General features: G+C 41.5%; 1 protein-coding gene across 1 annotated transcript in view; it reads left to right on the top strand.

Moving 5' to 3' along the window:
• ncam2 (neural cell adhesion molecule 2) overlaps positions 1 to 24,226 on the top strand; it is a 1,072,172-nt gene that overhangs the window by 407,319 nt on the left and 640,627 nt on the right. The gene's annotated exons all lie outside the window — the stretch shown is intronic.

The raw sequence follows: 24,226 nt of genomic DNA, 5'->3' as shown, positions 1-24,226 counted from the left end.
TCTGATGAAGGGTCTAGGCCTGAAACATCAGCCTTCCTGCTCCTATGATGCTGCTTGGCCTGCTGTGTTCATCCAGCTCTACACCTTGTTGTCTCAGATTCTCCAGCATCTGCAGTTCCTACTATCTAAGAAACTACATGGGCCTGCTTGCCTTCATTGGTCAGGGCATTAGAGTATAAAAGTTGGCAAGCTGTATCGAATATTAGTTAGGCCAGATTTAGAATACTTTGTGCAGTTCTGGCTGCCACACTACCAGAAGGAGACTTTGGAGAGGATACAGAAAAGGACTACCAGGCTGTTTCCTGTTTTGGAGCGTATTAGCTATGAGGAGAATTTGGACAAACTTGATTTGTTTTCACTTGGATGTCAAAGGATGAGGGGCGACCTCATAGAAGTTTACAAAATTATGAAAGGCATGGATAGAACAGATAGTTGGAGTCTTTTTTTCCCAGGGTAGAAATGTCAATTATTAGGAGACATAGGTGCAAAGTAAAAAGGGGTAAATTTAAGGGAGATGTGAGAGGTAAGTATTTTACACAGAAGGTGGTAAGTGCCTGAATTCACCACCAGAGGAGGTGGTGGAGATGGATACAATAGCAATGTTTAAGAGGCATCTTGATAGAAATGTGAATGAGCAGGGACACAGACAGTTTAGATGCAACAGGTTTTTAGCTTAGAAAGGCATCGTGTATTGGTACAGTGTTGATTGATTGATTGATTTATTGTTGTCACGTATCAAGATACAATGAGAAGTATTATTTTGCATGTGATACAGGCAGATCGCACCATACAAAGTGCATCAGAATAGCAGAACAGAGTGCACAATACAGTGTTACAGCCACAGAGAGAGAGATCAGAATTAACAGAGATAGTAGGAACTGCAGATGATGGAGAATCTGAGATAACAAGGTGTAGAGCTGGATGAACGCAGCAGGCCAAGCAGCATCAGAGGAGCAGGAAAGCTGACGTTTCGGGCCTAGACCCTTCTTCAGAAATGACCCTTTCTGAAGAAGGGCCAAGGCCCGAAATGTCAGCTTTCCCGATCAGAATTAACATTTGAGAGGTCTGTTCAAAAGTCTGCTACCAGCGGGGAAGAAGCTGTTCTTGAATCTATTGTACATGTAATCAAACTTTTATAACTTCTGCCTAACAACAGAGGGTGGAAAAGATAGAACCGGGATGGGAGGGGTTTTTGATCATGTTGGTTGATTTCCCGAGGCAGCAGGAAGGATGGATGGAATCAATGGATGTGAGGCTGGTTTGTGTGATGGACTGGGCTGTGTTCACGATTCTCTGTAATTTTTTGCAGTCTTGGGAAGAGCAGTTGCATCCATGCCTTCTGTGGTGCATCTCTAAAAATTGGCAAGATTCCTTGAATCGAGTTCCCGAACGGCCTGTTCCTGTGCTGTACTGTTCCTTGTTCTTTGATCATTGGATGACGGGAGTATTTGAAAGTCTCGGTATTCTTGACGAGTGGAAAAGTGACCATCAAGAGACTGTAATATGATAGGGTCATTGGGAGTATGAGAGCACAAAATGTGCTGAGGCCTGAGTTTGTGACTAGATCATATGCAAGTGGGAATCTCTCTGATATGTTTTAGCGAATCACAACTTAGATCCATTGTCAGGTTCTGGCTTGGAAATTTTTAAGCTACAACTATATTAAAGATCCTACAGCTAACAGAGGTAGCCTGATAAAGCATGGTGCACAGGGGAGCGTGTTGCTGATTACTATATATTTCAGTTAATCCTCCAAAATGGTCTTCAATGGTCATGAAGCTTTGGAATTGTCTTTGTCAGGGAGCAGAAGAGGGAGGATCAGGAAAATATTTCAAATCTGACTTACAGAGATTTTGATTTATGAGGAAGTCAAAGGTTATGAGGAGGAGATGTAGGCAGAAAAATGGAGTTGAAGCTACAGTCAGAACAGCCATAATTTGTAATGAATGGTGGAACAGGCCTGAGGGGCCATATAGCCTACCTCATAAAATTTGATGGGGAACCTCATAAAGTGGAATATTTAAAGAAGGCCACTGAGGTGGATATTTGAGGGATGAAGGGGTCCTGGAAAAGTGGAATACTTGAACAAAGCAATTCAAATCTTTCAAAAAAAAGAGAAATGGCTTCTGATTTTGTCCTTTGAAACAAATTGAGAAAGTAGGACTTGTGACTCAAGATTTGATGCTTCTTTGGGCGAGAACAAAACAATAAAACATTGACAAACTGTATTGATGGAACAGTCAGATCATCACATTTTATAATGATATCTAATTTGGAACGAAAAGGTAGAAGAAAAATCTTCAATTGTGATAAGCCACAAGTTGTCAAGATGACACCTGCTTTGTCAGATTGATAGATGGAATTGTTATGAGGGTCACTCTGACTTGCTCTGGCATATTCAAATAACTCAAAGCCATCTGCTGCACACAGACAAAAATGTAACCTTGAAAAGTGTCTACCCAAGTAAATTATCTACCCCTTTATTTCTTTGTCATGCAGATTCCTGTGTATCTAAGCATGAAAGTGGAATTATAAGGGGATATTTATAAACAGATCTTTGGAACGCAGATGTTCTTGGCAAGCTCGGTTGCCATGCATTCTCTGGATTATGCCTGTATGCTGCATTTATTCTTGTATTATGTACTTCTCAATTATCGTGTGCTGAACTAAGGGATATTTTGCTGTCAAAACAACTGGTTAGTGAATCACGCGTGGTTCCATCATGGTTTCAGAGCGTGCAACTTCTTAAAGACATGAAACTGTCTTTTGATCAAGAAATGCTAATCACTGAGCTGCAGCCTTAAATGCACAAAGGCTATGTTGTAACGTTGAAGTCCAAAAACTGTGGGTTCAAGCCTAACTACAGACCTGAACACATAGCAGAATAGGAGCGTGAGTAGGCCATTTGGCAGTTTGAGTCTGCTTCATTGGTCATGATTCATCTCTGTACACTCCTTCCTACTTTCTCCACATTCCATTTGATCCTTTGAGCCCTAAGAACTATATTTAACTCCTTCTTGAAAATATTCAATGTTTTGGCTTCAACCAGTTTCAATGGCCAAGAACTGCACAGGCTCACCACTCGCTGATGAAGAAATTCCTCCTCATATTTCTCCTCATAATTATGTTTTGTCATTTGGCATAACACCGAAGGAATGGGTGCCACATTAAAGGAAAAATGTGATTGCATTGGAGAGAGTGCAAAAGCGATTTACAAAAATGATTCTAGGATTGAAAAGATTCAGTATGAGGAGGACAGATTAGGCTTTAGGACATTTTGCATTAGAGAAAAGAAAGGTGAGAGGAGATCTGATCGAGGATTTCAAAATTATGAGTGTACTGGATGGAATAGATAGGGAGAGGCTTGTAAAAAAGTAATAGAATGAGAGGGCATTGATTTAAAGTGATGTTCAAATGAAGCAAGGGTGACGTGAGAAAAAAATGTTTTATTCACCCGGTGAGTTGTTAAGGTATGGAACGCACTGACTAGAAATGTGAGGGAGGTCCAAACTGAGGCATTTAAGAGGGCCATTGGATGGTTATTTGGACAGAAATGATATGCAGGCATCTGGGGAAAAAGCAGGAGATTGGTACTAAGTAATAGAACTGTTGAAAACATAATAGGCTGGATGGCCTCCTTCTGTGTCATAAGAATTCTTTGATTCTGTGAAGACTGTATTGCCACAAATGCCTTTATTTTAATACTTGAAGTTAAATTGACTTGTCAGGAGAGTGCCAAAGATCTGAATACGAGTGAGCCAGTTCTCCTGGTGTCCTGATTATTAGTGTGATTCTTGATCCAGTACCTGTCAGGATTGGCACTTTCTGGATCACTACCAGTCTCTGGAGAGTCAGTACCCATTGGCATCAGACTTTGTGGTAGAACATGAATCTGTTATGGTCTGTATAGATTAACTCTAATCAGCCATTGTTCTCTGGGCAGGAAGCCCATTTATACAGCTCAAGCACCAATTCTACAATGAATACAAAACAAAGAACAAATTCCTTCTTAAACATTGAAGTAGCACCAACAAATTCTCCAGGTCCACCAACCTGTATTTTGCATCTCATTTTTAACAACAAAGCTTGGGGATTCACAATCCCTCACTCATGTTCCATTGCATTGTTACGTTCTTGGTTTCAACTAATTTTGCATATTCAATGACAATTAATAAACAAAGACAATGGAAGGTGCATGGATCTATTGTGGTGCAATGGTAGTGTCCCTACCTCTGAGACAGCAGTTTGAAATTCAAGTCCCACCTGCTCCTGAGATGCATCTCTGAATTAGAAAATAACCTGGAAAAATATTCATGCTCCGTGCATGGGGAAATGTTTGCTTTAGAAAAAAGCCCAAATATTTAGACAGTGGATTTGCACAATGTCAAACAGTTTTAGTTTCATATGTGTTCTCAAGTACAAAAACTCCCCGAAGGATTCTGGTATCCTGGTGGAAGTCCGGCCGACATTTCATTCTCAAAGAAAAAGCATTGACCTCTGCTGCTATTTAGCTCTCCTGCATGCTTGCTCAATTACCAAGCCAAAATCGTTCGTACTTTCTGGTGCCTGCATTTCTGAAACATGGATGTAGTCCTAATGAAATCCTCAAATGTACGCAGTTATCAGCACACAGCACTGACAGCGCTCAATCAATTTAGTGAAAGGCTTATTCAGCACATTGCTGCTAAAGTCATAGACTGTGTTACCGAAAGTAAAGGGGTGAAGGAATTTTTATTCTGTGCACTGCACAATGTGGTGGTATCAAGCGTAAAGGTTTATAGACTCCTTATTCTGTAATGCACACAAGGACAATGTAATCAGCAACAAGGGCCAATGTACTTTTTCCGTACAGTGCAGAGAGGTATTTGAAATGAATGGATAGTTAAGCCACTTCGCAATTTTTAATCATATATCTATCCTCATTTATAGCTCCAATGTCCACATTTAGAATGGAAATTCCTATGTAAGCTTGGCACACTGTAATTCTATGTTTCCACCACAGTGGTGCTATTTCACCACTTTTGTAATGAAGGTGAACACAACCAGTGTGATAAACCTGCATTAAAAACGTGCACGTCAGAATTTATAATGGAAAAAGATCCCAGGGCCCTCGTTTATGAGATTTATGTTATACATTTAGTAACTAATATTGTAGATGTTCTGGATATGGTAAGAATTCCAGTTAGTCAAGTAACAATGGCCTCTCTGCCAATTCTGCATTAAAGACAAGCTCATAGGGCTGCTCTTTCATTTGACAGAGATGACTGCTGGAGGTTGAACAGCACCTCAGGTGAAGGGAGAAGGACAGTCCTTCGTCGAAACCTCAGACAGTGTGGGAATTGAACCTGTGCTGTTTGTACTACTCTACATTGCAAACTTGCCATCCAACCAACAGAACTAACTGAGCCCTATGCCTCCCCATTAACACTGCAACATAAGATTTGCCACAGAGATTAAAATTAAAACAAATTTCTCTTGATTTTACCCTTCCTGGAGGTGTGGACTAGGGCTTCAGGAGTATCTGTTTTTCTCTGAATGGGCAACTTTGCTTTGTCTGTGGGTCTCAATCTGGAGTGGCTGCTTTGATTTCTCAAAACCTCCTGAGATACTTACTTGGGCATGCTTTCCAGTGGGAATGCAGACTGAACAATCAAGAGCAGGAATTCTGTGTTTCTCCCTTCTCCTCCCAGTAGGAACGTGGAAAGATTCTCACGTTGTTTTCATGAAGAATAAAGCGATATTCTAGAATCCCAAGAGTGTGGAAACAGGCCATTTGGTCCAAAAGGTCCACACTGGCTCTCCTGAGATTATTCCTACCCCATAATTCTGCTTTCCCTTAGCCAATTCACCTTACGTTCACATCTTTGGACTGTGGGAGAAAACCAGAGCACCCGGAGGAAATCCACATAGACTTGAAGAGGATGTCCAAACTCCACACAGACAGTCGCCAAAGGCTGGAATCAAACCGATGTCCCTGGCACTGTGAGGCAGCAGTGCTAACCGCTGAGCCACCATGCTGCGCTTGACACAATGATTTTAAATCAATTTTTTGAAAGTTTTATCTTTATTTGATGTTGTTATTTGTCTCGTTATCTTTTGACATGGCTCTGAAAGGACAACTCTTGCCTCTGAATCGGAAGGCTGTGGGTTTAAGGTTCTGGGTCCACTGCTAGAAAGTGGGGCTAGTGTAGATTAAGAGTATTTTTGACAGTACAGATTCTATTCAACCTAGGGCCTCTTCTGTCTTGTATGATTCAATGATTCCATTCAGAACTTAAACCAGACTCAAGGATGTGCAACACAGAGGGAAATGCTGCTTTTTGGTTGAGAGAACGAACCAAGACAAACACTGCTGTCTTAGATGGGCGTAAAAAGATCGAATAGTGATATCTCAAAGGAGAGCAACAACATTTGTCGTTGTACTTCGAACATAGAACACTGAACAGTACAGCACAGTACAGGCCCTTCAGCCCAGGATATTGTCCGACCTATTATCCTACTAAGATCAAACTACCCAGCATACCCTACATTTTACTATCTTCCATGTGCCTATCCAAGAGTCGCTTAAAAGTCTCTAAAGTATCTGACTCCACTACCACCGCCATCAGCGCATTCCACACACCCACCACTCTCTGTGTAAAGATTAACAGCACAAACCAAATTTTCTTACTATTATTCAAGCTTGCTTTGCACAAATTATTTGCTATATTTCCTACATTAAAACAGTGACAAACCTTCAAAAGTATTGAATTTCGAAGAGTAATGTTGAAATGTTAACTCTGTTTCTGTCCTCACAGATTTTACAAGACCCGTTGAGTTTCAGCAGCACTTTCTGCTTTCATTTCAAATTTACTCCATTAACTGATAAGCACTTTGAAATGTCATGAGATCATGAAAGGAGCAATATAAATGCAAGTTTTTCTCTTTACAATGACACTGATAACATCGAAGCAAGGTGTAACAAGATCTGGACAACAATCCAACACATGCACTGTTGGTTAGCTCACTTTGGGGACAGCTTGTTTTATTTTCAAAAATATTCTTTATTCATAAAAATATCTGTACATAGACATTATCACGAATGCACTTCTGCCCTGTACAGTAACATATTGAGTAAACTAGCAAACATTTGAGTTTGACTCTATCCCAAAAAATTGGTTTGTAATGTATAGTGCCGCCAACAATGAGAGGTTATATTCTGATACTGGCTGAGGTCGCAATGACAGCCCTGTCTTGTCTTGTCTGAGGTATGGTGTCTGTTAGGTTAAAGTTTTTCTCTCGAATGATGTTCCTTTGAGACAATATTGACTTGTATGCATTGTTTTATGTTCAAAAATCTGCGTGATGTTTAAGGAAATCATCTGAGGTTATTCCAAAGAGCTTTACAGCCAACGAATTACTTTGCAATGTGGAGAATTTGACAATCAGTTTGCACACAACATATACTAAAGGTTACAGGGATGGAATTAAGTACCATTACCATCACTAGAGAAGTAGGATTAGACAAACTAATGGGGCTAAAGACAGATAAGTCCCCTGGTCTTGATGACTTGTATCTCAGGATCCTAAAAGGTAGCTACAGAGATAGTGGATGCATTGGTTATAACCTTCCAAAAATCTTTGGATTCTGGAGAAGAATCCAGAGGATTGGAAAATTGTCAATGTGACATCCCCAAACAAAAAAGGAGAGAGGCAAAAAATAGGCAACTAAAGGCTGATTGGCCTGAAATCTATGAAAAAAATTGTGGAAACAATTATTAAGGATATAATGGCAGCACATTTGGTAAATCATAATCTAATCAAGTAGAGTCAGCATGGCTCCATGAAAGGGAAATTGTGTTTGACTAATTTATTATAGTTTTTCAAGGAAGTCTCAACCAGAATGGATGGAGGGGAACCAATAGATGTGTTGTATTTACACTTCCAGAAGAGTTCAACAAGGTACCTCACATAAGATAAGAGACCATTATGTTGGAGGTAGTATGTTGGCGTGAATAGAAAATTGGATAATGAGCAGGAAAGAGCAAATGGGTTTAAGGAGTTTATTTTCAGGTTGGCAACCCACAGGTAGTGGGGTTCCAGAAGGATTAGTGCTGAGGCCACAACAGTTTACGTAAAAAAGGTAAAGTCACCATAGACTGACCAGACCATAGGACTGCTCTCTCATTAGAGAAAGACAGCTGGTGGTGATTTAACTTGAGGGTGACCAGACCTCAGGCAAAGGGAGAGGTCAAGAAGATCTTTCATGGTAACCTCAGCTGATGCATGAATTTGTATCTGCTGTACTGTTGATATCACTCTGTATTAAAACCCAGCTGACCAGCCAATGACCCAATCTATGTTACTGACTTGAAGGAAGCAAATGTACTGTCTCCAAATTTGCAGACACCACAAATGCAGGTGGAAAGGCAAATTGCAAGAGTTTACAAATTTTACAGAGATATATTGATAGGTTAAGTTAGTGAGCAATGAGTTGGCAAGTGGAGTATAGTGTGGGAAAATGTAAAGTTGTTCATTTTGGAAAAAAGAACAAAAGATCAGAATAAAAACTGAAAGAACTGCGGATGCTGTAAATCAGGAATGAAAACAAAGTTGCTGGAAAAGCTCAGCAGGTCTGCCAGCATCTGTGAAGGAGAAAACAGAGTTAACATTTCAGGTCCGGTGACCCTTCCTCACAACAAAGGATCAGAGTATTATTTAAATAGAGAAAAGATGCTGAAAACTTCAATGCAAAGTGACTTGGAGGTACTTATGCACAAAACACAGAGAGCTAATACACAGATGCAGCAGGCAATCAGGAAGTCTTTTTTTATTCATTTCTTTGGGATGTGGGCATCGCTAGCTAGCCAACATTGATTGCCCATCCCTAGTTGCCCTTTAGAAGGTGGTGATGAGCTGCCTTCTTGAACCGCTGCAATCTACATGGTATGGGTTGATCTACAATGCCATTAGGGAGGGAATGCCAGGATTTGACAGTTAAGGAACCGTGATATATTTCCAAGTCAGGCTGGTGAGTGGCTTGCAGGGGAACTTGAAGGTGGTGGTGTTCCCATGTATCTGCTGACCTTGTCCTTCTGGATGCAAGTGGTCATGGGTTTGGAAGGTTTGGAAGTCTAATAGAGTATTGACCCTTATTTTAAGGGGATTGGCGCATAAGAGTAGAAAAGCCTTACTGCAACTGCACAAGGTGCTAGTGAGACCACATCTGTAATACTGTAAACGTTTTTGTCCCCTTATTTAAGGAAATATATCATCTCATTGGACGCAGTTCAGAGGAGTTTAACTGGGATGATCCCAGATATGGAGGGATTTCCTTAAGAGCAAAGTCTAAACAGAATGGGACTCTACTCACTGGAGTTTAGAAGAATGAAAGTGATCTTATTGGAATATGTAGGATTCTTAAGAGGCTTGACAGGGTAAACGCTGAGAGAATGTTTCCCCTCACGGGAGAGTCTAAGACCAGAGGGCATTATGTCAGAATAAAGAGGCACCAATTTAAGACTGAGGTGAGGAGGATTTTTTTTCTCTTAGAGGCTTGTGAGTCTTTGGAACTCCTTGCCACACAGAGCCGTGGGGCAGAGTCTTTGTGTATATTTAAGACTGTGATAGATTCTCCATCAATCGTGGGATCTAGGGCTATGGAGGAAGGTCAGGAAAGTGGATATGAGGAATGTTGGATCTGTCATGATTCTATTGAATGTTAGAGAAGGCTTGAAGGGCCAAATATCCTACTTCTGTTCCTATTTCTGATTGTCTTATGATGTGCATTAGAATTGCTACCAAAATTTCCAGGTATATGCAATTCTATGCACAGGGTGAATCTGTTTCTGAGAACATAGTCGATAATTATGTTGACATATGGGAGACGTGTACCATGTGAAATTTGTTCAATTTATATCTCTGTATTATTAGCTGTGGCTTATACTGTGATATAACAAGAACATGTATGTTAATGATATGATGATCAAAATGATGCTCTAATTTTTTCATACCACAAAACTGTAAGATGTTGAAGCAAAAATGGAATTAAGATTGCACTGACACAGGGTGACTTTTTGCAAGCTCTCTACAGGAGATCTTATTCTCACATTTCTTCTAATCATCTGCACTTTCAAACTTCAATTCCAAGCCTGTAAAAATTACTAACAATATTGTCTTAAAACTCCTCGCTGTGTTCAAGCAGCCTGTGATCTATATGCCCTTGTAAGGTATGATCTACCTTTACTGCTGGCAAAACAAAACTTTTTTGCTGTACTTGGGAGCATGTGACAACAATAAATCAAATCAAAATCAATTAGGTCATTCAGATCATCAATTGTGCTCTGCCATTCAATGAGGTCATGACTGATATGATAATCCTCAACTCTACTTTCCTGCCTTTACCCCATAACTCTTGATTCCCTTGCCGATTAAAAATCTGTCTATCTGAGCCTTGAATATGCTTAATGGGATTGCATTTGCTTCTTTTCAGTCTGCAGGAACTTTGCCAAAATCTATATAATTTTGCAAGATTACCATTCCTTCTATTAATTCTATAGCCATCTTATTCAACACTTGCATTTGGCTCATTTGTTCCTGGGGCTTTATCAACTTTCAATTCAATTATCTTTTCATGTACTACCTCTTCACGAATACTAATTTCTTTTATCAAAACAGAACATGATGAAGAAACAGGTTGGCAGTAGCTGTGGAGAGAGGAACAAAGTTAACAATTTCAGTCTGATATGTCTTTTTGTCAGGACTGAGAGAGGCTGGGAAATGGCGTTTTTTTTCTCATGCAGTTGACAAAAGGAGTGATTTTGATTTATTGTCGCGGTGAAAAGCTTTGCTCATGAGTGGTACAGGAAGATCACAGCAAGCAAAGGATGTACAGATCACAAAAGAGTTAGAGGCATACAGGTCACATTGCAGGTTACATTATTTGAGGCTAGAGTATATTCAATAGTCTGATAATGACCAGAAAGAAGCTGTTCCTGAAACTGCTGGTGTGTGTGTTCAAGGCTTCTGTATCTCCTGCCTGATGGAACAGGTTATAAGAGGTTATTACCAGGGTGCGATGGGTCTTTGATGATGTTGGCCACGTTTCTGCAGCAGCGAACTATGTAAATAAAATCCATGGATGGAAAGTTGGCTTCTGTGATGGTCTGGGCTGTGCACACCACCTTCTGTAGTTTCTCATGGTCCTGGGCAGAGCACTTGCTGTACACCCGGACAGTACGCTTTTAATGGTGTATCTGTAGAAGTTAGTGAGGGACGTTATGGACATGCCAAATTTCCTGAGCCACCTGAGGATGAAGAGGCATTGTTGTGCCTTCTTGACTGTCGTATTTATGTGGGAAGCCCAGGACAGGTTATTGGTTATCTTCACTCTGAGGAACTTGATGCTCTTCACTCTCTCTTAACCTCAGTTCTGTTGATGTAGATGGGGGCATTTCTCCCCCTTTCTTTCTGAAGTCGATGATCAATTCTTTAATTTTGCTGACATTGAGAGAGGGGCTATTCTCATTGCACCACGTAACCAAGCCCTCTATCTCCCTTCTGTATTTTGACTCGTCATTGTCAGATATAGGGGAGGTAATGGCCGGTGGTATTATTGCTAGACTGTTAATCCAGAGACCAAGAAAATGTTCTGAGGACCCAGGTTCGTATCCTGCCATGGCAGATGTTGGAATTTGAATTCAATAAATGTCTGGAATTAAGAATCTAATGATGACCATGTATCCATTGTTGATTGTTGGAAAAATCCATCTAGTTCACTAATGTCCTTTAGGGAAGGAAACTGCCCTCTTTACCTGATCTGGCCTACATGTGACTCCAGACCCACAGCAATGTGGTTGACTTTTAATTGCCCTCTGGGCAATTAGGGATGGGCAATAAATGCTGCCTAGCCAGCGACGCCCTCATCCCGTTAATGAATAAAGAAAAAAAAAATCCGTCCTACTACGGAGGTGTTGTCAACGAACTTGTAGATGGTGTTCATTCGGAATTTGGCAACACAGTCGAAGGTGTACAGGGAGTACAGTAAGGGGCTGAAGACGCATCCTTAGGGGGCTCCAGTGTTGAGTGATATTGTGGAGAGGTGCAGTTACCTATCATCACTGATTGTGGCCTGTGGGTCAGAAAGCTGTGGATCCAGTTGCAGAGGGCAGAGCCAAGACCAAGGCCACGCAGTTTTGAGATCAGTCTGGAGGGGATAATGATGTTGAAGGTGGAGCTGCAGACAATGAGCAGGAGTCTGACGTAGGTATCTTTGTTGTCCAGGTGTTCCAGGGATGAGTACAGGGCTAGGGATATGGACCTCTTATGTTCCTCTGTGGACCTGTCATGTCACTGGGCAAACTGTAGGGGATCAAGGCAGGTTGGGAGACTGGAGTTGATGTGGGTCTTCACCAGCCTGTCGAAACACTTCCTGACTATTGAGGTCAGAGCTATTGGGCTGTAGTCATTAAGGCACATTGCATGTGTTTTCTTGGGTACAGGGATGATGGCGATCTTCGTGAAGCAGGTGGGGACTTCGGCTTGTAGGAGGGAGAGGTTGAAAATGTCGGTGAATACCTCTGCCAGTTGGTCCGCACAGGATCTGAGTGCTCGGCCAGGGACACCGTCCAGGCCCATCACTTTCCTTGGGATGACCCCCAGGGAGATCGATCTGACGCCTGAAGCGGTGAGAGAGGGAACAGGTGCGTCTGGGGCTGTCGGGGTAGGCTCGCCACGCTGGTAGTATTGTGCTCATACTGAGCATAGAAAGCATTAAGCGCATCAGGGAGGGATATTTCCTTGAGTGAGTGGAACAGATGGTGATGGTGTCAAGGGCATAAGACAAAGGCAATACTAATAGAGATAAACAAAGATTTGAGATGTAAAATAGGTGTAAATAATAGATGTGAAAAGCACTCTTCTGAGAGCTAAGTGGATGAATTGTAATCAAAATGGATAGCAAAGATCATTCTCTCAATTTGTTGAACTCAATGCTGAGTTCTGAAAGCTGTAAAGTGTCAAGGTGGAAAATGCGGTGTTAGTTCTGCAGCTTGTGTTTTTCATTGAAACACTGCAACAGATGGAAATGTTAGCTTGAGAGTAAGATGGTGCTTTGAAATGACAAGCAACTGGAAGGTTCAAGACATTCTCACACACAGAGCGGAGGTGTTTCTCAAAGTGATCGCCCAGTGTGCATTTGGTTTCACTAATACAAAGGAGAGCCCATTGTGAACAGCAAATAATAATTTCATTTTGTTTCCCAATTTCACCAGTCTCTTAGTTACAAAGTTTCCACAAAACTGTGTTGTCACAAAGTCCAAGCACATTCATCAGTTTGAATTGAAAACAACAAGTGCTGGAGACCACAGTGGGTCAAACAGCATCCATGGAGAGAGAACAAGCTAACATTTCGAGTCTAGATGATGAAGATTCATCTAGACTTGAAACATTAGGCTTTTAAAGACCAGTTGATTAAAGGGCAGGATGTGCATATCCCTGCAAAATTGAAGGATAGGAATGGCAAGATTCAGGAATCATGGATGACAATGGAAATTGTAAGCTTAGTCAAAAGGAAAAAGGAAGCATACAACAGGTCAAGGCATCTACAAACTGACAAAGCGCTTGAGGAGTATAGAAAAAGTAAGAAGGAACTTAACTGCAGAATTAGGAAGTATGAGAGGGCTATGAAATGTCTTCAGCAAACAGGGTCAAGGAGAATCCCAAGGCTTTTTATGCATATATTAGAAGAAAGAGGATAGCAAGGGAAAAAGTAGGTCCCCTCAAGAACAAAGGAGGGAAGTTATACGTGGAGCCACAGGAAGTGGGAGAGACCCTTAATGAATACTTTGTATCGGTATTCACCAAGGAGAAGGACATGACTGTTGTTGAGAATGTTAATATATTGCAGGAGGAAGTTTTGGGTATCCTAAATTGCATTTGGGTTGACAATCCCCAGGGTTAAATGGGATCTATCCCAGGTTACTGCAAGAGGCAAGTGGAGAAATAGCTGGGGCATTAGCAGAATACTTCACATCCTCCTTGACCACAGGTGAGGTTCCAGAGGACTGGCGATTAGCTAATGTTGTTCCCTTGTTTAAGAAAGGAAGCAGGGATAATCCAAGAAATTATAGGCCAGTGAGTCTGATGTCTGTGGTGGGGAAGCTGTTTGGGAAGATACTGACGGACAAGTTATCTGCACATTTGGAAGTAAATGGACTAGTTAGTGACAGGCAGCATGGTTTTGTACAGGGAAGGTCCTGTCTCACCAACCTGATTGAATTTTTTGAAGAGGTGACAAAGATAATTGATGTGGGAAGGGCTGTGGGTGTAGTTTATATGGAAGACAAACAGGAGGCTGGAAGAACACAGCAGACCAGACAGGATGTGGAGGAAAGGAGCCGTCAACATTTCAGGTATTCTCCTTCTTCAGGACTTTAGTAAGACATTTGATAAAGTCCCATATGGCAGGTTGGCACCAAAGTTAAAATCACATGGGATTCAGGGTGTGCTGGCTAGATGGATGCAAAACTAGCTTGGTCATATAAGACGGAGGGTAGTGGTAGAAAGGTGTTATTCAGAATGGAGACCAGTAACTTGTAATGTTCCACAGGGATCAGTCTTATGTCCTCTGTTGTTTGTAGTATATATAAATGATCCGGAGAAAAATGTAGGTGGTCTGATTAGTAAGTTTGCAGATGACATGAAGTTTGGTGGAGTTGCTGATAATGCTGATGGTTGTGAAAGGATACAACAGGATATATATAGATTGGCGACTTAAGAACAGGAATGGCAGATGGAGTTTAATCCAGACAAATGTGAGTTGATGCATTTTGGAGGATCAAATTTAGGTGTGAAATGGCAGAGCCTTTAGGAACATTAACATATGGACGGATCTGGGCGCACAGGTCCATATTTCCCTAAAAGTGGCAACACAGGTGGCCAAGGTGATTAAGAAGGCATATGGCATGCTTGCCTTCATCAAGGGACATGGAGTATGAGTTGGCAAACCATGTTACAGCTATATAAAACACTTATTAGGCCGCATTTGGAGTATTGTGTGCAGTTTTGGTAGCCACATTACCAGAATGATATGGAAGCTTTTGAGAGGGTGCAGAGAAGGTTCACCAGGATGTTTCCCAGTCTCTGGGTGTATTGACTGTGAGGAAAAGTTAAAAAGACTAGGATTGTTTTCTCTGGAAAGATAGCAGCTGAGAGGAGGCCTGATAGAGGTCTACAAAACTATGAGAGGCATAGACAGGGTGGATAGTCACAGGCTTTGTCCGAGGGTTGAAGTTTCAATTACAAGAGGTTCAAGCTGAGAGGGGGAAAGTTTAAAGTAGATGTGCAAGGGAAGTTTTTCACAGAGGGAATGGTAGGAGCCTGGAATGCACTGCCAGAGGAGATGGTGGAAGCAGGCACATTAGCGACATTTAAGAGGCATCTGGATGGTTATGTGAATAGGGAGGCGAAAGAGGGATGTGGACCGAATCAGGGCAGATTTTTTAGTTTAGTCAGGGCATGATGATCGGCACAGGCTTGGAGGGCCGAAGGGCCTGTTCCTGTGCTGTACTTCTCTTTTGGTCTTCGCTCTTTTTGTTCTCTCCATGGAAGCTGTCTGACCCGCTGTGATCTCCAGCATTTGTTGTTTTCAGTACAGATTCCAGGATCTGCAGTAATTTGCTCCTATTTTGGTCAGTGTACTGATTAATGACCTCAGACAGTGGCAAAAGAATTATAGGGAATGTTACTGGTTTACCCAGTACTTTTGGGAGACTTTCTGAATCTTCTTTAGTGAAGACCGATGCAAAGTGACTGCTTAGCTTATTTTGTCATTTCCCGTTTTCCATGATAAATTCTGCTGCACCCACAATTGTCCGAGCTAATCATTTCCCTTTCACATCTTGAAAGTAGCTTTTCTAGTTGTATTTATGTTTCTCATCATTTTCTTTTCCATTCCCTTTGTCAGTTTCTTGGTCCTCATTTGCTAGATTTTAAAGTGTTCCCAGTCATCAGGCTTACCACTTCTTCTGACATCCTTATGAGCCACTTCCTTTAATCTAATGTAATCTTTAGTTTATTTCATTAGTCACAGTTGATACAGATTTCCTTATGGCTACTTGTGCCTTAGAGCGATATATATGTGTGTAGGGCATGTAGTATTTCTTTAATTGCTATCCATTGTCTAACATCGAATATTCATTGCATTTTACCAATCCACAATAGCCAACTTGTCTCCCTTTCCAATGCAGTTTCTTTTGTTCAGATTTAAGGGACCAATTTTATGATAGTTGTATTGCTTTCAAATATAATGCTGTACAAGTCTAGTTCCTAGCTAAGCATGTGGCCAGTGATTAATACACTATATCAAAATCAGTATCCAAAATAATGGACTAGTGTTACTGAAAAGGGACCAGGGAATACAATTGTTTCCCTGAGGAAATTTGTGTTTAGGAACTGACATTTCTCTCATGAATAATCCAACTGAGAAGTGGCCATACTGGAGCTTGCTTTCTGCTCCACATAAATGTGACCCCAAGGTACACATTACCAGCAACTTTCTGGTCCATCAGAACCAGAGACATTTTGATCAAAGTGGAACAACGCAGAGGTTCATATATTTGCCATAAAAGAATTTAACCTTTTCTATGTCCCTTGGAGCATTAAGCTCTAAGAAGCTCCTAATTGTACTGCCTCTTCAATATTACCCTTTCCACAGGTATGTGTGTGGCATTTAGCAATAACAATTGTCCAATTATCAGGCTTCTAATTAACTGTACTGCTCTACACCATGAGATTTTTATGTCCCATTTGCAATCATCCTGTATAACGTAACTGTCTCTCACATTGATTATATAAGAGATTGCTTTGTCTCCTGACAAGATATGTTTCAATGCTCATATTATCTCGCAGTTTCTAATTCCCTTTTTGGCTGTCTCCTAAGGAAGTCACATAATGAAATTCTATTTTCTTCTCCCCAGTTGTCTTGCCTCCTCTCCTCTCTAGAAGGCACAGAGATTAGCTATTGTTCTCCCTGTACACTTCCCAGACCTCATCATAAGATACAATTCTTTGCATGTGATTTTTCACAAGCACTTATTATTTGATTTCATGGAATGTGGAGATTGTTGATATGTAAAGCTGGGCCCCATTCGTCACCCATCTCTAATTGTCCAGAGGACAGTGAAGAGTCAAACATGTTGCTGTGGGTGTGCGGTCACATGCAGACTGGAAGTATCCTTTCCTAAAGGAAATTTGTTGAATCCAATTCACTCCAAATTTCACAACCTGCCATGGTGGGATTTGAACCCATGTCCTGAAACGATTAGTAGAGCTAGAAAAGCACAGCAAGTCAGACAGCATTCGAGGAGCAGAGAAGTCAATGTTCCGACTGTCTGACCTGCTGTGCTTCTCCAGCTCCACATTTATTAACTCTAGCTTCCAGCATCTGCAGTCCATACTGTCTCCTCAAAATCATTAGCCTCGGGCTGTCCATCCGTTGACATAAACGTTACACAACCGACTCCCTGGAGTTTGTAGGCTCTGGAAATCTCATGGCTTTGTAACAAACTGCAGCTCAAACAATCAGAGGGCTATGATCATGCAGTTTGTCCTTAACTTAAAGACTTTGTCTCAAAGTATCCCTCTCACTTATTTGAAGAGTTTAAAAATATGCACCATTTGATTTTTACAAGTTGCATAACCGTCCTGGTGCTTAATCTATAGAACAGTCCAGCTTTTAACTGTCGTCTTTCTATCTGCTTAACCTCCTCCAGCTCCACAATCTGTGCATGCCTCTAATTTTGGCCAATTTTCATAGAATCATAGAATCCCTACAGTGTGGAAACAGGCCCTTCGGGCCTACAAGTCCACACCTCAGAGCATTCCACCTAGACCCATCCCCCTATAACCCACCTAATCTACACATCCCTGAACACTATGGACAAATTAGCATGGCCAATCCATCCTAACCTGCACATCTTTGGACTGTGGGTGGAAACCCACGCAGACAAGGGGAGAATGTGCAAACTCCACACAGACAGTCACCTAAGGGTGGAATCGAACCCAGGTCCCTTGTGCTGTGAGGCAGCAGTGCTAACCACTGAGTCATCATGCTGTCCAAATCAATATGTTACTAAGCACAGGTGGGGCTCGAACCAACAATCTTTGGTTTACAAGACCAACACCTTCCCACGTGGCCACTGCACTTGGCAAAAAAACCACAGATTCTCAAACTTGCCTTCTCTGAGGATTGAACTCATAACCTACAGATTATGAGATTGACACACTGCCTACTGTGCTAAGAAGGCACAGCATTTTGCATCCACAGTTTTCATCCTGTAAAGAGTATTTATTTTTGACTGTAAACCAAAAAGAAAAATGGGTAAAAATACTGCTTTAAACCAAGGAAACTGCAAAAGATGTTGCAGTTTTTGCTAAAATAAGTTAGTTGCCAGAACTCATGGTGACTGCTATCTACAATGTTTCCTGTGACTCATTGATTGGTTCCTCAACAAGTAGCTGCATCCTGCATACAGACAAGAGAGGGAATATCCACCCTATGAAGGAGAGAGCACCTAAATCTTTCTGTCCCTCCTTTGTGAAGAATCATAGTATCATTGAATCCCTACAATGTGGTATCAGGCCATTTGGCCCATCGAGTACACACTGCCTCTCCAAAAAGCATCCCATCCAGATCCGCGCCCTACCCTATGTATTTCCTATGGCTAATCCATCCAGCCTGCACATCCCTGGGCACTATGGGCAATGTAGAATGGCCAATCTACCTAACCTGCACATCTTTGGACTGTGGGAGGAAACTGGAGCATCCGAAGGAAACCCACACAGACACTTTTTGATGAGATGAAAACAGCAGAACCCGAGCAAAGTCGAGTGTCTTGATATCTCTTTGTCCATTCTTGCTTTCAGAATTAGAGCAATCCTATTTTGTCTTTCTCCCTCATACCTTTACCTTTCTCTCTGTTTGAAATTCAGAATGAAACAACCCCCAACACCCCCAAGTTCTAATATCGGATGTTGCAAATCATTAAAACACGGTTGCTATGGTTTCACCAGCACTATAACTTTTAACACATTGTGTGCTTGATTTCCGAAGCTTTTAGAAAGGGGACTGTGTCTAAAGCTGTGGCTGCAACATTGTCTCTTTAAGTTAGCTCACTTTTAGAGTTTCAAAACTGCTGTGTTCCACTCGAGAGTTGCATTGTCAGTCCCCAAGGCAGTAAACACAGTGAATCTGTCATTACCCATCAAAAGTGAGTCTATCCGTTGAATGACAAGTATCAGACAAAAGAAAGGCTTCTCACTATGAGAAAATAAAGTCAAGTTCCTAGCATCATGCTCTTTCTCTGTTTACTTCAGTTGCTGTGTTGTGTGGGTGGGTGCAGGAGGGGTGAAATTTAAAGAAAATTAAAGAGAACTTCCCTGCATTATGCATCCTTTATTCTCTCATACTGAAAATCTTGGTGTGATCTGTCTCCCAGTTCTCTCACACACAAACATACACACAGCTTGATGTCATCCTGTTCTATATTTATTGATAAGCTACCTTGTGTGACTGTTTATGTCTTATGTTAAATATGTTGTTGTTTTGCTTTGCGATTATAATCAGGCATCATATGTCACAGTACTGGCATGTTAATTCTGAACAAGCACACAAATTGTTGTGTTGATTATTAATTACTTTTCATCCTGGCCCACGGAGAATTATCCTTCAAATAATTAAATATTTTTGGGAGCTTGAACTGTCAATAATGAGTAATCGGCGAGACACTGAGTTAAGAAAATTGGCTAATTAACCAAGGGAGTTATTAACAATGTGGAAGGTACTGCCTGAAATGATGGCAAAAAGAGATTCAGTCATAATTTTCAAAAGGGAATTGGATATATATTTAATAAGAAGAAACATTGCAGGCTACATGGAAGAACCAGAGAGTGCGAGTAAGTGGTAACTGGTTCCTGTGGAACTGGCACAGACACTATGGGCCAAATGGCTTCCTTCTGTTTTGCTTCATTCTTCAATAGAAGGAAAAATATTGATGTTGGACTGCTGCCCTGTACTTACTCCATCCACGGATCCACCATCTTCCCAATTAAACAAAGAGAGGAAGGTTTGGGAGAAACATAAACAGAAATTGCAGCATCCGTGGAGAGAAATCAGAGTTAACTTTTCGGATCGTGTAACCCTTCCTCAGAGCTGAGGAATAACAAGGCTTGGCAGAATGCTGTGCCAGGAAAAACCTGGAACATAAACACCTCCTCCCAAATATACAAGGGACACACTGATACATCAATCAAAGAAGTATCTTCCAGTAAGTGTCATGACAACAAGTTGTATCCATAGCATGGCCCATCAACTGTGAATCTTAGAGTCATACAATGTCGAAACAGGCCCTTTGGCCCTTCATGTCTCCACCAACCAACAACACCAAACTAGGCGCAATATTTTGGTTTCAAACGAGATCAAAGATTAATTTATTATGCAGTTATAGCTGTAAGTCACTCAGCAGTGGTGGCAGTCACTCGTTTGTGAGTATGATTGTCTACCTGGGAAATTCTATGTCACTGGTCACATGTTCTGTGGTCCTTGTGTGGCTGATAAACCTGATTCTGAAGCTGCATCTCTAACCACACATTTAGCAGGTGTTTCCGGGAGGGGGAGGTGGTCCTTGGCCTCGAGATCATTGGTACTCCTTTCTCTGGTTCCTTTTCCATACTTCCTCTTGCTTCGAAGAACCATGTTCCATTGTACGGGAGGTTCCTCGAAGCTGGTTCGTTCTGAGTAAGATAAGCCATTGCTTCATATCTTAAGGGAAGCCTTCAGGGAATCTTTGAAGAGCTTCCTTAGTCCTCCTCTCTTTTGAGAGCCTTCTTTGAGCTAGCTCAAAATGGTTTGCTTTGGCAGTCGGAATTTAAGCATCCTGAGTGTGTGGCCTGCCCAGTGGCGTTGGCTTTGGATAATCATGGCCTCAATGCTGATGTTATTGTTTCCATTAAGAACCCTGATGTTAGTCTGCCTGCCCTCCCAAATGATACAGAGAATCCATCTCATGCTGCATTATCAATATTTGTCCAGAGACTTGAGGTGGCATCTATTTGGAGTCCAAATATCAGAACTTTGTGGAAGAAGGATGACTGCCTTACACTCAAAAATCTTTGTATTTTTATGAATGTATAAAAGTAAGAGAATTACTGAACAAAAAGTATAATTAGTAGGAAAACTGCAGTTACAAAAATTAGAAGTAGATATGGATAAACTTATACATATAAAAATGAATGTAATCTTGTTCAATATCATTGTAGGTCTGTTATTTGCTTGTAAGTTCTCGATCACACAGGGAAGTGGTTGAAAACTTGAAGTCAGAACTAGCAGCTGTGATGTCCTCTGTAGCTGAGTGTTCGAAGATTGATTGCATAGATGGACTCATTAGGTACAGTAGGCTGTGGAATAAAGAGAGAAGACTTTTTGTTTATAATTAATTCTAACCTATGGCACAAGAAGATTACGTTAATTCTTTGGGTAGAACTGTGAATGATTTTCGAAAGACTATCTTTTTGATTTGACAACTCTCTCATTCCGAGGATATTGTCTCTCAAAGGCCTCACTGGGGTTCTCTTTCAAAAAAAAGTTTTTCACAGTCTGGCGATAAAGACCATACAATAAGTTGTCCACTATCCCAAAATTGTTACATCATCTCAGGAATGGAATCAGCCCAAGTCTGGAGCTTACACATTGGGTGGAATCATATATACGCCTGACCAGTGTGGGCTATGGTGAGTTTCGCAGTAGAATCTATTGAAAAGTCTGTTGAGGCCAGACTCAACATCATGAGCAACTCATTGCATTTTTTATGTATTTGCTGGTGGCAAGGCAAGTTTCATGTTAGAAAGTGGCAAGTTGCCAATTTAAGTGAAATCTAGCTTGTTACATTAGATTATGAATGCCATTACTTAGTTACTTACTTACTTCATTCATAGAATTGTAGAATCCCTACAGTGTGGAAGCAGGCCATTTGGCCAATCGAGCCCACACTAACCCTCTGAAGAGATTCCCACACAGACCCAGCTCCCTACCCTATCCCTGTAACCCTGCATTTCCCACGGCTAAAACACTTAGCCTGCACATCCCTGGTCACTATGGGCAATTTGGTATGGCCAACTCACCCAATCCATACATCTTTAGACTGTGGGAGGGAACTGGAGCACCCGGAGGAAACCCACACAGACATGGGGAGAACGTGCAAACTCCGCACAGAGAGTGCATCCAAGGATAGAATTGAACCCAGGTTCCTGGCGCTGTAAGGTCAGCTTTTTATTGTACGAAATGTGTTGAATAAGCAAGACGTTGAAATCAGAGAAGATACCTGGCGACTTCAGCTTGTCACTGGCTCCAAGGAGCCTCCATGTTGCACAGCACCAAACAGCATCTCAGGTCTGTGTGCACATGCAAAAGACCACATCAATACGTCAGGATGCAAGTCGGTGTTAAGAAAGAAAGTGAGGAGCCCTGAGATGCAGTATGGTCCAATCCATGATCTGGTGCTTGTTCTCTCTCTCTCTCTCACACACACACACATATACACGCACACACACACACACACACACACACACATGCACACACATACACACACACACACACACACGCGCACACACACACACGTACACACATACATACACACGCACACACACGTACACACACATGCGCACACGCACACGCACACACACACACACACACACACACACACACACACACACACAAGAGATTTGTGCTTCTTAAGCTGCTTGCAAGTGGATTGGAGTGATGCCTCATGGTGAGGTGAGGTAGTGATTGGAAAATATTGAATGCAGTGTCCATGGAGGAGGACTACGTACGGCTGGTGCACCTGGAACCAAAGAGAAACAATGAACCAAGCAAGAAAGATGCTTCCAAGGTTGTACATCAGCTATGTGCCTTGCCTTGAGCTTTCAAAAGACTTGTAAAATGACCTGCTTAAAAGATGATCTTTTGAATTTGTGTCACAATGTTCCTTAGGTAATGCAACATGACCTTTTATTGTGAGGCAATTAGAATATAGATGGGAAGCAGGGAGGATATCTCTGAGCAAAAATACAGTTTAGAAAAAAGCATAATACTTGGAGCAAAAATATGGATCATACTGGCAGGCGCATGGCATGGGGCTTATGTTCAGTTATCTCAGTTTAGTGGGCAGCTGGCTTGCAATGCAGACTGATACCAACAGCATAGGTTCAATTCCCAGACCAGCTGAGGTCATCATGAGAATTCTCCTTCTCAATCTCTCCCCTTAACTGAGGAATGGTAACTCTTGGGTTAAACTCATAGTCAGTTGCCTCTTTCCAGCAAGAGAGAGGGACTGTGATAACTTCACCTTTCTTCAAATTGGAACAAGGCGAGTCAGAGAAATGTATGCCACTCATTTTAATGCTTTTTTCCCTTTCTCGGATTGTAAATTGTTGAGGGAATACTGCAGTATTGATACACAAAAATATGTTTTCTCTCTTTACGTTTTGTCGAACATTCTCTGAATTACCTGCATCACAGGTGTTCTGATTTACACAAAAAGAGAAGATAATTCAAACAAGGTGCAATTAGCATCATTGTGGATATTTGCTTTCTGTAACGTGTAGTGTTCAGAGACCAATTTGATCCGAAAGACTGACAGCTGCATCTGATCTACCTGTAGAATGTATCAATGGAACTGAGTTCAGGATAGTAACAGAGCATCAGGGCAACTTGAATCTAAGAATACTTTGCAACCATATTACCATCAGAGGATAGTATCCACATCATTCCTGATTAGACATCACTGACTCACTTCATATACGTCAATGAGAGAAAGCACAGTTGAGAAACTGATCTGATGATATTTGCCCTCACACTGATCTGAAAAGACACAGCTTATACTCTCAAATATTAACGACTACACTTTCTTCACAGAACAACTAACTTAGAGGTAGTCGGAACTGCAGATGCTGGAGTCTGAGATAACAAGGTGTGGAGCTGGATGAACACAGCAGGCCAGACAGCATCACAGGAGCAGGAAAGCTGACGTTTCGGGTCTGGACCCTCCTGGATGCTGCCTGGCCTGCTGTGTTCATCCAGCTCTACAACTTACTTAGACCGGGATATCAAACTTTGTGGCAACCATAGTGTCTACAAACAAATGTGCACAAAGATACAGAGGCCAGTTATTGAGCCATAACTAAACTGTGGAAC

This window comes from Rhincodon typus, chromosome 11, assembly GCF_021869965.1.
Source record: "Rhincodon typus isolate 14 chromosome 11, sRhiTyp1.1, whole genome shotgun sequence".
Classification (NCBI taxonomy): domain Eukaryota; kingdom Metazoa; phylum Chordata; class Chondrichthyes; order Orectolobiformes; family Rhincodontidae; genus Rhincodon; species Rhincodon typus.
Note: the sequence above shows the minus strand (reverse complement) of the source record. Positions and strands in the feature narration are given on the sequence as shown.